This window comes from Microtus oregoni, unplaced genomic scaffold (assembly GCF_018167655.1).
Source record: "Microtus oregoni isolate MIOR12 unplaced genomic scaffold, Mior012 000024F_ref0000369, whole genome shotgun sequence".
Taxonomy (NCBI): Eukaryota; Metazoa; Chordata; class Mammalia; order Rodentia; family Cricetidae; genus Microtus; species Microtus oregoni.
In genome coordinates, this window is record NW_024543083.1 from 11,461,195 (window position 1) to 11,475,863 (window position 14,669).

A 14,669-nucleotide genomic window follows, 5' to 3' on the forward strand; every position below is an offset into this window, starting at 1 on the left:
GTGGTTAAGAGTCTACATTGCGTTTGCAGGATACTTGGTTCCCTGCAAGCTTGTCAGGTGGCTCAAGACTGCCTGTAGCACCAGCTCTGGAGGATCCCACGCCCTCTTCTGGACATCTCAGGTACTACACTCAAGCACATAAACCAACATGCAGATATACACACACATAATTCAAAACAAACCTTATAAGAAATAACCCCACAATCTGGAGCACAGGAGAAGGTGGTAAGACTTCTTTAACTAAGACCCTGATGAACCAGATGATGCCACGCAGACAGCCAAATGTTAACTTTCTAAGAATTATAGATGTCCACGTTCAGAGCAGTAGAGATGTGCTGAGGTATTACATAAGAGGGAACTGATAGCAGGAGAGCAGAATTGTGAAGATCGGTAAACACTGACTCATCCAATTAATGATGCTGAGAGAACTCAGCTCTGGCTATCTGGAAGGGGAAAAGCTAGACTCGGGCTGGATGGCGGCTCAGCAACCAAGAGCACTGTTTGTTCTCCCAGAAAACTCAGGTTCAACCCTTAACATCCACATTTGCCTCTCAATTGTAACTCCAGGCCCAGGGGACCTGATGCCTTTTTTGGCCTTCGAGGGCACTGCATAAATGTCATGCATACAGAATAAATTCTTTAAAAAGAAGAGCTATATTCCTTAGCTGACATCAAAACAAATGAGTTTTAAAAGTAAAAACTGAACTCTAAAGAGACTAAGAAAAGATACAACTAGATATTTATTTAATATTGGAATGGGGAGGCTTAGATGTGAAGTAAAGGCAATTTATAAAAAGAACCGACAGTGGAGTTTATAAAAAGAAGATGGAGAAAGAGATATCTTTTTTAAAATGATTTTTTTTTATATGTATGAGTGTTTTGCCTGCATGTATGTAAGTGAAGACAAACATTCTCAGGCTGTTTTTGGACAGACTCACATCTATTTTAAACCAGGAATGTGAAGGAATTGTGGCCCCAAGCACATTTATGGAAAACAAGGTTTGGGTAAGAAGGTCCCTGCCGTGGAGTACTACATGTTGGGACCAACTGAGTCCTGGCCTTCAGCTGCTCTTCCCTGCTAGAGCCTTCTGATCGAAGTTACTAAAAGCTGTGCTTTGCCTAGAGGGTCAGAAGCTGGGATTTTCACCTGTTGGCCATTGACTGCTGGGTATTTAAGCCTCCATGGTGCTATTAAAGAAGGGCTTTGTACCAGTGATTGGAGGTCCGTGTGTCTGTCTGTCTCTGTGTGTGTTTCCTCAACCTCCAGCCCGTTGCCCGAAGCTCACGAACTGGATTCTAGTGAATAGTGCGCAGATAGGAGTGGGGAAGTGGGGGAGGTGGGGGTGTGCAGTACTACGAAAGGTTTTTGTAGTTTATATGTGCACACACACACACAAACACAATTTTATTTTTAAGACAGGATCTCCCTATATAGCCCTGGTTGGCCTGGAATTCACTATGTAGACCAGACTGGTCTTGAATGCTGGGATTAAGGAGTGAGCCACCCTACCTAGCTTTTATTTCATTATTATTTGGGTTTTCGAGACAGGGTTGCTCTGTGCAGTCCTGGCTGGGCTGGAACTCACTCTGTAGACCAGACTGTCCCTGAATTCATAGAGATCTGCCTGCCTCTGCCTCCTGAGTGCTGGGGGATGAAAGGCATGTCCCATCACTACCCATCCAACTTTTATTTTCTTTTAATACATGCATAAAGATATACACTATTATTTTTAAGTTCTTTTTTTGAGTTATGGTCTTCTGTCTCCTAAGCTGGCCTCAAGCTCACTATGTAGCCAAGGGGACCTTGGGCTTGTGACCCTCTTGAAGACTTGGCGTCACAGTTGTGTATCGCAGTGTGGTAGTTGTGGTTCTCAAGGATTGGCCCTCTACCCCCTACTTTCCACCAAGTTTATTGTGGTCTCTGACCATTTCTACATGAAAGGTCATGGGCTTCACTCAGTTAAAGCTTTCTTTCAAAGACAGGTTCTCCTGTAGAGGACCCTTAATTGATCTCCCAATTTCCTTTCAATAAAGCCCCAAAACATCACATCCACTCCCTAAAAATATAAGAGCTACCTACTTTCGCCGAAAGGTGAAACTGAATCTTGCGTTTTGACACTTCAGATGAAGAGAGGTTCCTACCTCTTCAACGGTGTGGTGTGTTGTCTAACGACTCTGCCACAAATGGTGACTCAGACTCCGCAAACACAAAAATTACTAGCTTTTCCTAGTAAATGAAATAAAATGAAACATTCGTGTTTGGCATCTTCATAGAGCGGCACAGCAGCAGAAGGTGTCTCTTTTTAGCACTTCAGACGCAGACCTTGTCCTGAGGAGTTTCTAGTCACATCACTCGTGAATGGCACATGCCAGCATCCACATCACACTCTAGAATCCTTGACAGTAACGGGCAGGGAAAGGCGGCACATGGAACCTAGCACTTGGGAGGCTGAGGTAGGAGGATAACGAATTTGAGAGTGTCTCAGGCTACTTAGTAAGTTCAAGATTTGTGCAGGCTACATAGGCAACCTGTCTTGGAAAGTCAAGCCCTGGGGCTGGAGGGAAGGCGTGGTGGTCAGGAGCACTTGGTGTGCTTGTGTGGTTCAGTCCCCAGCACCCACATGGTGCCTTGCAACCACCCACAACTCCAGTTTCAGGGGACCTGAGGACCTTTTCTGACTTTCATGGTTACCGGGCACATAGATGATACATATACATACATGAAGACAAGATATGAAATAAATAAATCTAAAATAAATATTTAAAAAGTCAAAACCAAATCAAACCAAAATGCCCTTAAAATGTAACTGTATAATTGTGAAAGTAAGACTGGAAGTCTCTGGACAGTCCTGAGATAGTTTTGGGGTGTTGTGTGTGTGTGTTGTATGTATGTGTGTATGGTGTGCACACAAGTCTGTATGTGTGCCTGTGGAGGTCAGAGGTTGACATGAGGTGTCTTCTTTAATGCCTTTCTGCAATATTAAAAAATCTTTTTATTATAATTATTTATTTTACGTGTATGAGTGTTTTGTCTGTGCACCATTTTTTGTTTGTGCTCCGGGTACCCAGGGAGACCAGAAGAGTGTGCTGGATACACTGGGACCGGAGTTACAGAGGATTGTGGGCTACTGTGTGGTGATGGGACTCCAACCCTGGTCCTCTGGAAGAGTAGTCCATGTTTTAACCACAGAGCCACCTCTCCAGCCCTTCTATCATTAGTTTGTTTTTTGAAGCAGGGTCACTCACTGAACCTGGAGATGGACCAGTTGGCTAGCAGACCCATGGGATCCTTTTTCCTCAACCTCCATGCCCACCCAGAGAGTAGGTTACATATGTATGCCTCCCTGCCCAGTTCTTCATATGAGTGCTGAGGACTGAGATTAGAGTCTCTCACCTGTACTGCTATGTTTCACAAACTCTATCTCCTCCCCCAAACATAGTTAAAACAGCGTATTTACAAACATGCAAAGCAGTCAGGGGAACACAGGAACCTGAAGAGGGATTTTGACAGAAGCAGAACTAAGAAAGCAAGAATGGATGGCAGAGAGGAGAAAGAAGAAAGGGCAGGATAATCAAGTCAAATGCAAGACCAGACTCGGGGCACAGGGAACACAGCGGCAAAGGACACAGCAGAAACAGGAAGATGGAATGTTTCCTCGGCGGGAGCCAAGAATATGAATAGTCTGAAGAGGAGATGAAAGATGGCACCTGGCACTGGAGGTGGAGATCTGGAGAGGGGTGGGAGGGACAGTTTGCTGACATTTTGCCACTTCTTTCCTCTCCCAGGCTGTAAAAGGGAACATTTGTCTCTTCTGCAGGGAAGGGGAAGAGCACAGGCTCTGCTGGCAGGACTCCATCCCCATTCCTGTCTGGTTAGCTACTGGTAACACCGCTCTGGCAACTCATCTCCGTGACTAGCTGGGGAAGCGGGGAGACTGTGCATAACCACCAAGGGCTCGCAAGGCAGAAACCAGAGCACAGCATCGGTTAGAGCCATTAGCAAGTAGGAAAACAGCTAGTTCAACCAAGGACCATGTTTGAAGCAATGGCGTCAAGAGGCAAAGAGAGAAACTAGTTAAAGGATGCGTTAACACACACTATGAATCCGGTTCCCAGGAGAGCAAGGCGACAGCTGCTGCTGGGTCAGGCCTCGACTTCCTCCCAGCAAAAGGTTCTGTTTTGTATTAATTGCTTTGCTGTGATAAAACACCATGACCCCAAATGACTACTACTACTTCTTCTTCTTCTTCTTCTTCTTCTTCTTCTTCTTCTTCTTCTTCTTCTTCTTCTCCTTCTCCTTCTCCTCCTTCTTCATTATTATTATTCTTATTAATCATCATCATCATTATTCTGTTAGTAATGGCAGAGGACCTTGGCTGACTCACATGCATATTCTAAGCCAGTTTGGTCTTCTATAAAATGTGGTTGACGATAATACTCATGTCTCTTACAAAATCAGTGTGAAGCTAAACCTAACAATATAAAGTATTTTGTAATTGTGGCATGCTTCAAGCAGCTTGCTGGAAATGACTTCACTAAAGACAAAGGAAAGAGGATAAGGATACAAACCCTTCCGGCAAGGTCTTTCTCATTCAGTGCCTCTCCGTGCCCTGCCCCAGCCCTGTGGGAGTCACGAGGTTTTCTGAGGATTCCAAATCCCTCTAGAAAAGCCCTCCTCTTACAGTTTCAATCCATGGCTTCTTCTTTGGCTAAGGAGTGACACACACGCTGTAAGGGACAGGGACTTCCTGGGGTTGGGGTGGGGTGAAAGGAAGTAAAGAGAAAGAGATTTAAGAAAACACTTGCTAAAGGGCCCTAAGGGGAAAACATTACTCACGGTGGTGGAGCCCTAGCTGGGGCACGGTTCCAAGCCAGCCAGCCAGGGATACAAACTGAGACCCTGTCTCAGAAACCGGAGAAGAAGACAGGAGAGCCGCAGAGGTAGACAGCTCCTTCCAGAGCAAAGCAAGTGCTGACCAGACACCCAGCAGGCTCATCTCAGGGTGTCTAGCGAAGGGGCATGATGACAACTGTCAGCACGGGAAACACTTGGCTTCAATTTTAAGTCTGGTAGCAATTACAAACTGCACATTTTTCAAAACTCAAAGTATACACTTAAATTTGATACACTTTATTGTATATAAATTAAAACTAATCCAATATAATCCAGGTCACACAAAGTAGACCTTCCGGCAGGTTCTCTTTCCCACACGTAGGTATTACCCACTCCCTAGTCCTCTACGCTCAATGAAGATAGAACAATTCTTCTATGTCATGAAAGGGAGCTGCTTCCATAGACGGCTGGCCAGTTAGGGATGGGAGACAGCGCATGAGGACGGCTGGCTAGTTAGGGATGGGAGACAGCGCACGAGGAGCTGCGATTTGATTCCCAGCACCTGCGTAAAAAGCTAGGCGTGATGGCTCATGCTTATAACCCCAGCACTGGAGGGCAGAGACAGGAGGCTTCCTGAGGGAAGCTAGCCAGTCAGGTCTGATAGCTGAGCTCAGGTTCCAGTGAGAGACCTTGTCTCGAAAGCCAAGGAATATCGGGCATGGTGGCACATGCCTTTAATTCTAGCACTCAGGAGTCAGGCAAGAGTATCTTTGTGAGTTCAAGGTCAGCCTGGTCTACATAGCAAGTTCTAGGGGTATCCAGGCCTACAGAGTGAGACCCTGTCTAAACATACACACACACACAAATTAAAAAACAGGACTGATAGAAAGTCCCCTGAATTGGCCTCTGGCTTCCACATTCACACACCACCACCACCACCTCCACTACCACCACCTCCACCACCATCACCACCTCCACCACCACCACCTCCACCACCACCACCACCTCCACCACCACCACCACCACCACCACCTCCACCACCACCACCTCCACCACCACCACCACCTCCACCACCATCACCTTCACCACCACCACCACCATCACCACCATCACCACCATCACCACCTCCACCACCACCTCCACCTCCACCTCCACCACCACCACCACCTCCACCACCACCACCACCTCCACCACCACCACCACCTCCACCATCACCACCACCACCACCACCATCACCGCCACCACCATCACTACCACCTCCACCTCCACCACCACCTCCACCATCACCACCTCCACCACCATCACCACCACCTCTACCACCACCACCTCCACCACCACCACCTCCACCACCACCACCACCACCACCACCACCACCACCACCACCACCACCACCATCACCACTACCACCAAAATAAAAAATTAAAAACAGCTAGTCCAACCACCAAGGAGCAAGTCTGAAGCAACGGCATCAAGAGGCAAAGAGAGAATCTAGTTAGAGTACGTGTTACATACACTGTATGAACCCCGTTCCCAGGAGAGCGAGGAGACAGCTGCTGGGCCAGACCTCGACTTCCTCCAGCCAAGGGCTCTGTCCTGTACTAGTTACTTTGCTGTTATAAAACATGACCCAAAGTGACTTACAAAGGAAGAGTTTATTTCGGCTTATGATCCCAGAGGGGTGAGAGTCTAATTTGGTGTTGGGGGTGGAGATCAGGGTGAGTCCGCAGGAGCGGGACACTGAGAAATCCCATCTTTTACTGTAAATACGCAGCAGCCAATGCGAACTGGAAATGAAATCTGAAAGTCCATCCATCCCACGACTGACTTCTTCCAGCAAGGTCCCACCTCCTATCCTTCCCCAAACAACGATGAAGACCAAATGTCCAAACACCTGAAGCTACGGGAGACATCTCTCACTCAGACTACTGCATCCTCCCTGGGGAAAGAGCAGCCTTTCCATGACGGCATGTCTTCACTGCTGCTTGTAAGAACCCTGAAGGTGCAATCCAGTTCATCGGCGTTTACATTCAGCAGGAGGACATTCCCAAAGTACGACAGATGGAAGCTATTTTAAACCTGGGTCTGTCACTTAAGAGTCTGAGACGGGCGTGTTGGGATAAACTTATCGCCCTGATGGGTGACTCCAGCATCAATTCTAAAGCTCGTTCTGGGAAGCTATCTGCTGTTCATCTGTGGTGTAACTCAAAGGTCTGGAACGCTGTCACCCAGAATCCCAATCAGAAAAGCTGCAGAAAGTTCAAAGAAATAGCAGTTTTTGCGGGGAGGGGAGATTGAGGTGGTCAGACCAAGAGCTTTAAAAAAATACCTTGTATTTTTATTAATCTTTTGAGAAATTCACATAGGTATACAATGTAGTTTGGTCATAGTCACCCTCCGCTCCGCTATAAATAGCTCCTGCTGGATTACAGCCACCACCCATTCCCTGTCATATTTGTGTCTTTTTGTTTTTATAACCCACCGCGTCCTCTCTGTGCTGCCCATATCTACATGGACATGGGCCATCCCACGGAGCATGGTCAGCCTACTACCAAGGACCACACTCAGGAGGCAAACTGCCCCTGCTCTATGATGGAACTCCTCCCCACTCCACAATGGAGCTCCTCTCTGCTCTACGATGGAACTCCTCCCCACTCCACAATGGAGCTCCTCTCTGCTCTATGATGGAACTCCTCCTCACTCTACGATGGAACTCCTCCTCACTCTACGATGGAACTCCTCCCCACTCTACGATGGAACTCCTCCTCACTCTACGATGGAACTCCTCCTCACTCTATGATGGAACTCCTCCCCGCTCCACGATGGAACTCCTCCCCACTCTGTGATGGAACTCCTCCCCACTCTGTGATGGAACTCCTCCCCGCTCCACAATGGAACTCCTCCCCGCTCCACGATGGAACTCCTCCTCACTCTACGATGGAACTCCTCCCCGCTCCACGATGGAACTCCTCCCTGCTCCACGAAGGAATGCTGACTGGCTCGAGTTTGTGCAGGAACCCCTGCTACCATTAGTTGATGAGAGCAGTATCCTGTCAGGTTCAGAAGACATTGCTTTGCCCTGGCCTCCCGAACCTCTGGCTCTGACAGTCTTTTGGTCCTCTGAGCGTGGAGGGGAAGCAATGTGATATAGATGGTCCATTTATAGGTAAGCACTCCACAGATACTTGTTCACTGCATTCTGATTGGTTGAAAATTTTTGTGTTAACTACCACCTGCATACAAAGGAATCTTTCTGATTAAGAGTATCTATGGGTACAGAGATGAAAATTTAGAAGGCAGCTTGATGCTAGGTCCATATGGCAAAAGACATAAACACATCTTAGAGTCCTTCGTGCCCTAGAGTTTTACTTTTAAGGGCATCTGTCACTCTGGTGGCTGAGGACGTAGAGCAAGGCCCTCCAGCCTTGGGCGTCTTTTTCTAGGTGCTACTTTATAGGGTTTGTCTACACTCAGTTACATGGGATCCTCCTCTCAAGTCCTCCCTTTATCTCCCTTGTGTTTCTTTTGAGGTTTGGCCACTCAGGCTCAACTGAATAAAAACGTCCTCCCAATGCCAAGTTCTCTGCAGGTGTTTTTCACTGAAGCATCTGAGGTTAATGTTTACACCAAATAGCTCGTAACCACACATTTATTCCTGTCCTGGCTCCTATAGCTGGAGAATCTCAGGACACTGGAGTATGAGAGGACTTTAGAAGCTGCCTAGTCCAGCGTTTGCAGTCCTGAAGACAGGGCTGGCAAGAGAAAGTGATCTTAAATAATGAATCCCTAAGCGCACCACCTAGTACCGAGTCACCATCATAGCAGGAGAAAACTCCAATGAACAAATACAAGGAACCTACGTAGTGGAGCTCCTGGCTGACACTCGTCAGGCCTTCCTGGTGACAGTAATTCCATCTGGGGTACTGATGGTCCCTGGGGGCCTAGAAACGGTGGAGCTGAGGCTGAGGAGAGAACAGGAAGAACAGGGCCCAAAGAATGCGGCCAAGGCTTTGTCCTTGGAAGTTATCAAGGTCACTTGATCCCTCTGAGCCTTGTTCAACTCTGTAATTCTACAGCAACCAGAGACCACAAGATTGGAAAGAGGCAGTTTGGCCTAGAACTGGGAACCACAAGATTGCTTTGTGGGGAGAGGTGGGTGGAGATTTCCGACCCTTTCCCAAGCAGACCGAAGCAGGGTCTCTGATTCTACAGAACATGAACCAACTTACTTTTGTTCCATCTCAAGTTTCCACTTCAGAGCCCGGGGCTCTGGCTTCCTCCAGCCCCTGGCCAGGCACATTCCTGCTTTATTCCTCTCTCTCTTACAGTATTCGCTATTGGCATCTTGGTTTCTTTCTAGCTCATAATTTTTGTTGTTATTGTTATTTAGATGGCTCCGACATGGACTTTTCCCCTCTGGGAAAGCAGTGTATAAAAATCTAACCTGATCTCTCTCTCTCTCTGAACATATACACACATATACGGAGATCCACCGGAGGTGCAGGGATTAAGGCATGTGCCATCATGCCTAGCCAAGCAGATTTTAAAGGATAAAAAAACAAACAGCAAAGATAATTAAAATGGGATAGATCTAAGTAGTTAAGGTGAGATGGCTGAAGAAGAAAGAAGTTAGCAGGTATCATGTGAGTCAAAAGAAAGGGTAGCAGGCTCACAGATACCTGACAGGAGCTGGAATGACCATATGGTGGGTTGTTATAAAAGAGCTTTGATTTTGTATTGTCACTTTGAATTCACAACTCAGTGGATCTATATGAAAGTTATTGCAGCTAAAGACGTATTACCAACTCAAATCTGAGGAAACTGTAGCAGAAACAAGCGGCAATTTTTCATCTAAGAGAGACTCCAGCTGGGCAGGTGGTAATGGACGCTGCGGACCCTGAAACCAACTCCCACTGAAAGGGGGGAATTATCTGTAGTGGCGGTTTACAAACTGAGGACCATGGTGGGAGAATATTTTAGGTACAAGGCTGCTGAAAAGCGAAGGACAAGAACAAATGGCAGAGCTTTACGTATTCATTCCCATTTTAAGATAGAAAAGGGGCCTACGTATTTCCCCACTTTGCACTTTCTGTGTGTACCGGAGGTGGAAACCTCGGGCCTGGGTTGTTTTATATAAAAAATATATTTTTGTGAGCAAATAAATCACTTATCGCATGGAACTTTTATCAAGCGGCAGGCCTGGGATGGCTCGTTCTAATTTTGTGCCTGAAGTGTTGGACTACTGGCCAGGATCCAAGAACTATATTAAGTGAGTACTATCCTCCCAGCTACAGTTTAAAATGGAACCTTGTATATAAATAGATATCTTGGATCTCACATATCTGTTTGCTAATTCTGTTCTGATGGGTTGGGGGCTCAATAAAAATACTGATGGTACTTACACAGTTTTGATTCTGGGGCTGTTGGGGGAAGGATCAGTGCTTAAGAGTGCTTCCTGCTTTATCAGAAAACTGGTGTTGGGACCCAGCACCCACGCTGCCTGGGATTTCAGCTTTTGCTTCTAGCCTCTGTGTGTACCCTCACAGACACACACACAGAGGCACAGAGACAGAGACACAGATACACACACACATGGACAAAGACACACACAGATATACAGACAGACATACACAGAGACACACACACAGACACAGAGACACACAGAGATACACAGACAGACACATCGACAGAGACACACAGACACAGACATACAGAGACACAGAAACAATTTGATTTCTGAGACAACCACATATTTTTCTCTACTAATTCAACACAAAGTAAACAGTTGATAAGTGATTATCTCTATTTCTCATTCAATTTATAGCTCGTTTCTTGCTCTCACCCCTGTGATTTTTTTTCCTCTTTATAAATGGTTTCTTCTTCATTTTTTTTTACACGTATGGGCATTTCATCTACAAATATGTCTGTGCACCAAGTGCATCCGGTGCCTATAGAGGTCAGAAGAGGGTGTTGGATCTGGAGCTACGGACGGTTGTGAGCTGACATGTAGGTGCTGGGAATTGAACCCAGGTCTTCTAGAAGAGCAGCCAATGTTCTTAACCACCGAGCTATCGCTCCAGCCCATTTCTGAGACTCTTGAGCACAGTTTGATGGGCAGCAGGACAAGTAAGAGAGGACAAACAATTATGATATTCAGGCAGTGTCTTCCTCTTTAGTACGAAAGAGTCTGGCCAAGTTTCAGAAGCACTTCATTAGAAGTCTGGGATTTCCATCAAATGTTGCTAATAATGTGCCAAATTAGCAGTGCAAACAGCCTAAGCAAGACAATAATTGTGTAATATTGCTTGTTTGACTCAAGAGCCAGGTGGAAATTTAGTAGTTCTTTATTTCTTCCAGAGAATACCCAAACGGGTATCTTTTTACTAAATTAAGAAACCATAAGAACTTGTTTGATAGCACCTTCAAGGAAACATGGACCTAACACAACAGCTGGAAACATAAAAGAGATCAAACAATTTATACGATTTCTTTGAAGATCATTTCTTCACTTTGCGAGGATGCCGACACTTGACGCATGATCAAGAACTAGCTCCCTGGCTTCTTCTTCCCTTTGGCTGACTTGGAAGGGAGAATGCTCTGATGAAAATATAATTAGAAAGTAACCAGATAGATATAAGCGACATTTTCATAACATCTTATGTAAGTTCAAAAAGGAAATATATAATTATTTTGTTTTATTATTGCCTCCACCAGAGCATTTGTCCAAGCGTGAGCCAGGGGCTCAGTGTCCTGGGTCACCTTCTCAGTCTGAACTTCATAATTATTTCTTGTAAGGCAAGCCTGCCAACAATGAATTCTCAGTCTGCATTGTTTGGACACCTTATTTTTGCCATTTTCAATTTTGAAGGGCAGTTTTGCTGGCTATGGGTCCTTTCTGTCACCTTGCTGCCTGCTTTTGGCTTCAGCATTTTTGAAACTGTGACCAGTTCCCCGACTGCAGCTCTGCTGTGTGTTACGGTTGCTTTTCTCTCAATCCTTTCAAGGCTTTTTTCTCTTGCTTTCAGTCTTGTGATTATCACATGTGTGGATGTACATCTGTGTTATCACATGTGTGGATGCAGATCTGTGTTATCACATGTGTGGACGTAGATCTGTGTTATCACATGTGTGGATGTACATCTGTGTTATCACATGTGTGGATGCAGATCTGTGTTATCACATGTGTGGATGTACATCTGTGTTATCACATGTGTGGATGCAGATCTGTGTTATCACATGTGTGGATGTAGATCTGTGTTATCACATGTGTGGATGTAGATCTGTGTTATCACATGTGTGGATGTAGATCTGTGTTATCACATGTGTGGATGTAGATCTGTGTTATCACATGTGTGGATGTAGATCTGTGTTATCACATGTGTGGATGTAGATCTGTGTTATCACATGTGTGGATGCAGATCTGTGTTATCACATGTGTGGATGTAGATCTGTGTTATCACATGTGTGGATGTAGATCTGTGTTATCACATGTGTGGATGCAGATCTGTGTTATCACATGTGTGGATGCAGATCTGTGTTATCACATGTGTGGATGTACATCTGTGTTATCACATGTGTGGATGCAGATCTGTGTTATCACATGTGTGGATGCAGATCTGTGTTATCACATGTGTGGATGTACATCTGTGTTATCACATGTGTGGATGCAGATCTGTGTTATCACATGTGTGGATGCAGATCGGTGTTATCACATGTGTGGATGTACATCTGTGTTATCACATGTGTGGATGCAGATCTGTGTTATCACATGTGTGGATGCAGATCTGTGTTATCACGTGTGGATGTAGATCTGTGTTATGACATGTGTGGATGTAGATCTGTGTTATCACATGTGTGGATGTAGATCTGTGTTATCACATGTGTGGATGTACATCTGTGTTATCACATGTGTGGATGCAGATCTGTGTTATCACATGTGTGGATGTACATCTGTGTTATCACATGTGTGGATGCAGATCTGTGTTATCACATGTGTGGATGCAGATCTGTGTTATCCAAATTGGAGTTTGTCAAGCTTCTTGGATGTATCGACCAATATTATTCATCAAATGTGAAAAGTTAAGCTATTTGAAGTTACCAATTATTTTTTAAAATTTTGAGTTTTCTGCCCCTCTACTTTGTTCTGTATGCAGGTGTGCATGCATCTTAAATATTTATGAGGACATCATTTTCCTGGCAGGAGCCAGTGACCAAGGGTGATTGGGATGAAGGCGGCCTATGCTATTGAGAAGGCAGCGTCCTGGTGAAGCCCAAACTTAGTTCTCGTTTCTCTCTCTCTCTCTCTCTCTCTCTCTCTCTCTCTCTCTCTCTCTTCTAGAACTCTGCCAGGCAGACTATGCTAGCTGACTTCCGGGAATCGCTTGCCTGCCCCTCCCATCACTGGGATTTCAGGTACATGCTACCACACCTGTTTTAGTTTTTTTTTTTTATGTAAGATCTGAGTTGGGGATGCCATGTTTGCAAGGCCTGTGCTTTAATAACGGGGCCCCTCCTACTTTTGATGTTATTGCTGCTGTATTTTATGGTGGCTCATATTTCTCAATGGTGGCTGTCAATTTTTCTTTATTATTTCTTTTTATTCTGCCCAATTTCCATTGCTCTATTGTCGAATTCACTGAACGTTCTTCCAACTTAAGCTCGCCTGAGACTCCCTCTGATTAAACTGTCCATTTGATAACTGTACTTTTCAATGCCTCAATTATGGCTGATTGTGTCTATCACTGCACCTACTGACTTAATAAGGCCTCAGTGTACCATTCAACAGTACACGTAACTGTCATCACACTCCCGTGTCTTTATTGGTAAAACTACAATCCTTTACCCATTCGGCAACTCTCAGCCCTCTGCCCCCCCAGTCCCGCACCATCAACACTTCACAGGCTGCCTCTAGGACTCTCACGGCCCACGTGTTTCTCATGAGTGGCCAGAGAGTGAGCACTTGCCCTGTTGTGATCGGCTCCTGAGCTGTGCACTTGGTAAGGTCAATGCTCTTTCCTGGTCACCACAGTGTCTTCAGAGCTCGTCTGTGTTGTAGCACATGGCAGACTTTCCTTCCTAAGACTGAAGAATACGTCACTGTATGTGTATACCAATTGATTTATCTATTCACCTGACAAGAGATACTTGGGCTGCTTTGCCAATACTCCTGCTATTAAAATGGGCAAATGCTTCTTTGATACCAGGCTCTTGTACACCTAGGCGTGAATTGCTGGGTTATCTAACGGTTCTATTTTTAAATTTTTGAGAAACTGCCGTCCTGTCTTCTAGCAGCCCCTCTTCAATGGTCCCCAGTTGGTGGCACTGTTTGGTAAGCTTGGGAGGCCTGGCCTCGCTGGAGAAGAATGCCACTGGGGATGGGCTCTGAGGCCGTGAGTCATTCTTAGTCCATTCTTCCTGCCATGGTGTAGGGCCTCAGCCCTCAGTTTCCAGCTGCAGCCATCAAGATGGCTCTGTCATCGTGGACTCCTGTTGCTCGGAATTGTAAGCCCAAATAAAAACCTTTCTCCTCTAAGTTGCGTTTGGTTATGGTGTTTTAAGACAGTAACAGGAAAGTAACTAACCAATACAGGTGTCCATCCTGTGTGTGTAACTAACCAATACAGGTGTCCATCCTGTGTGTGTGTGTGCATGCGCATACACAGCAAGTCACTGCTGCCCTGTCTTTAAAAGAGATACATAATTTTACTTAGTTTTTAAAAACATACGTATAGTGGTTAATTGTAAAGTCTTGTACAGTTTTGGAGCCCCCTCAAAAAGTTAAAAACTGGCCCTTTCAGATAATCTATTATATATATAATTGTATTATATATTGTAACCA

The 14,669-nt window shown here is 45.4% G+C and overlaps 1 protein-coding gene across 5 annotated transcripts in view; it reads right to left on the bottom strand.

Annotated features, from left to right (window-relative positions):
- The window catches only part of Slc20a2 (solute carrier family 20 member 2), a 91,793-nt gene that overhangs the window by 31,918 nt on the left and 45,206 nt on the right, over window positions 1–14,669 (bottom strand). The window contains exon 1 of one of the 5 annotated variants that reach the window (XM_041673632.1): window positions 2,081–2,095. The exons of the other annotated variants lie outside the window; for them this stretch is intronic. The gene's annotated coding sequence lies outside the window, so the exon portion shown is untranslated. Of the gene's footprint in view, window positions 1–2,080; window positions 2,096–14,669 lie in introns of those variants that run through there. 5 annotated transcript variants of the gene reach the window in all.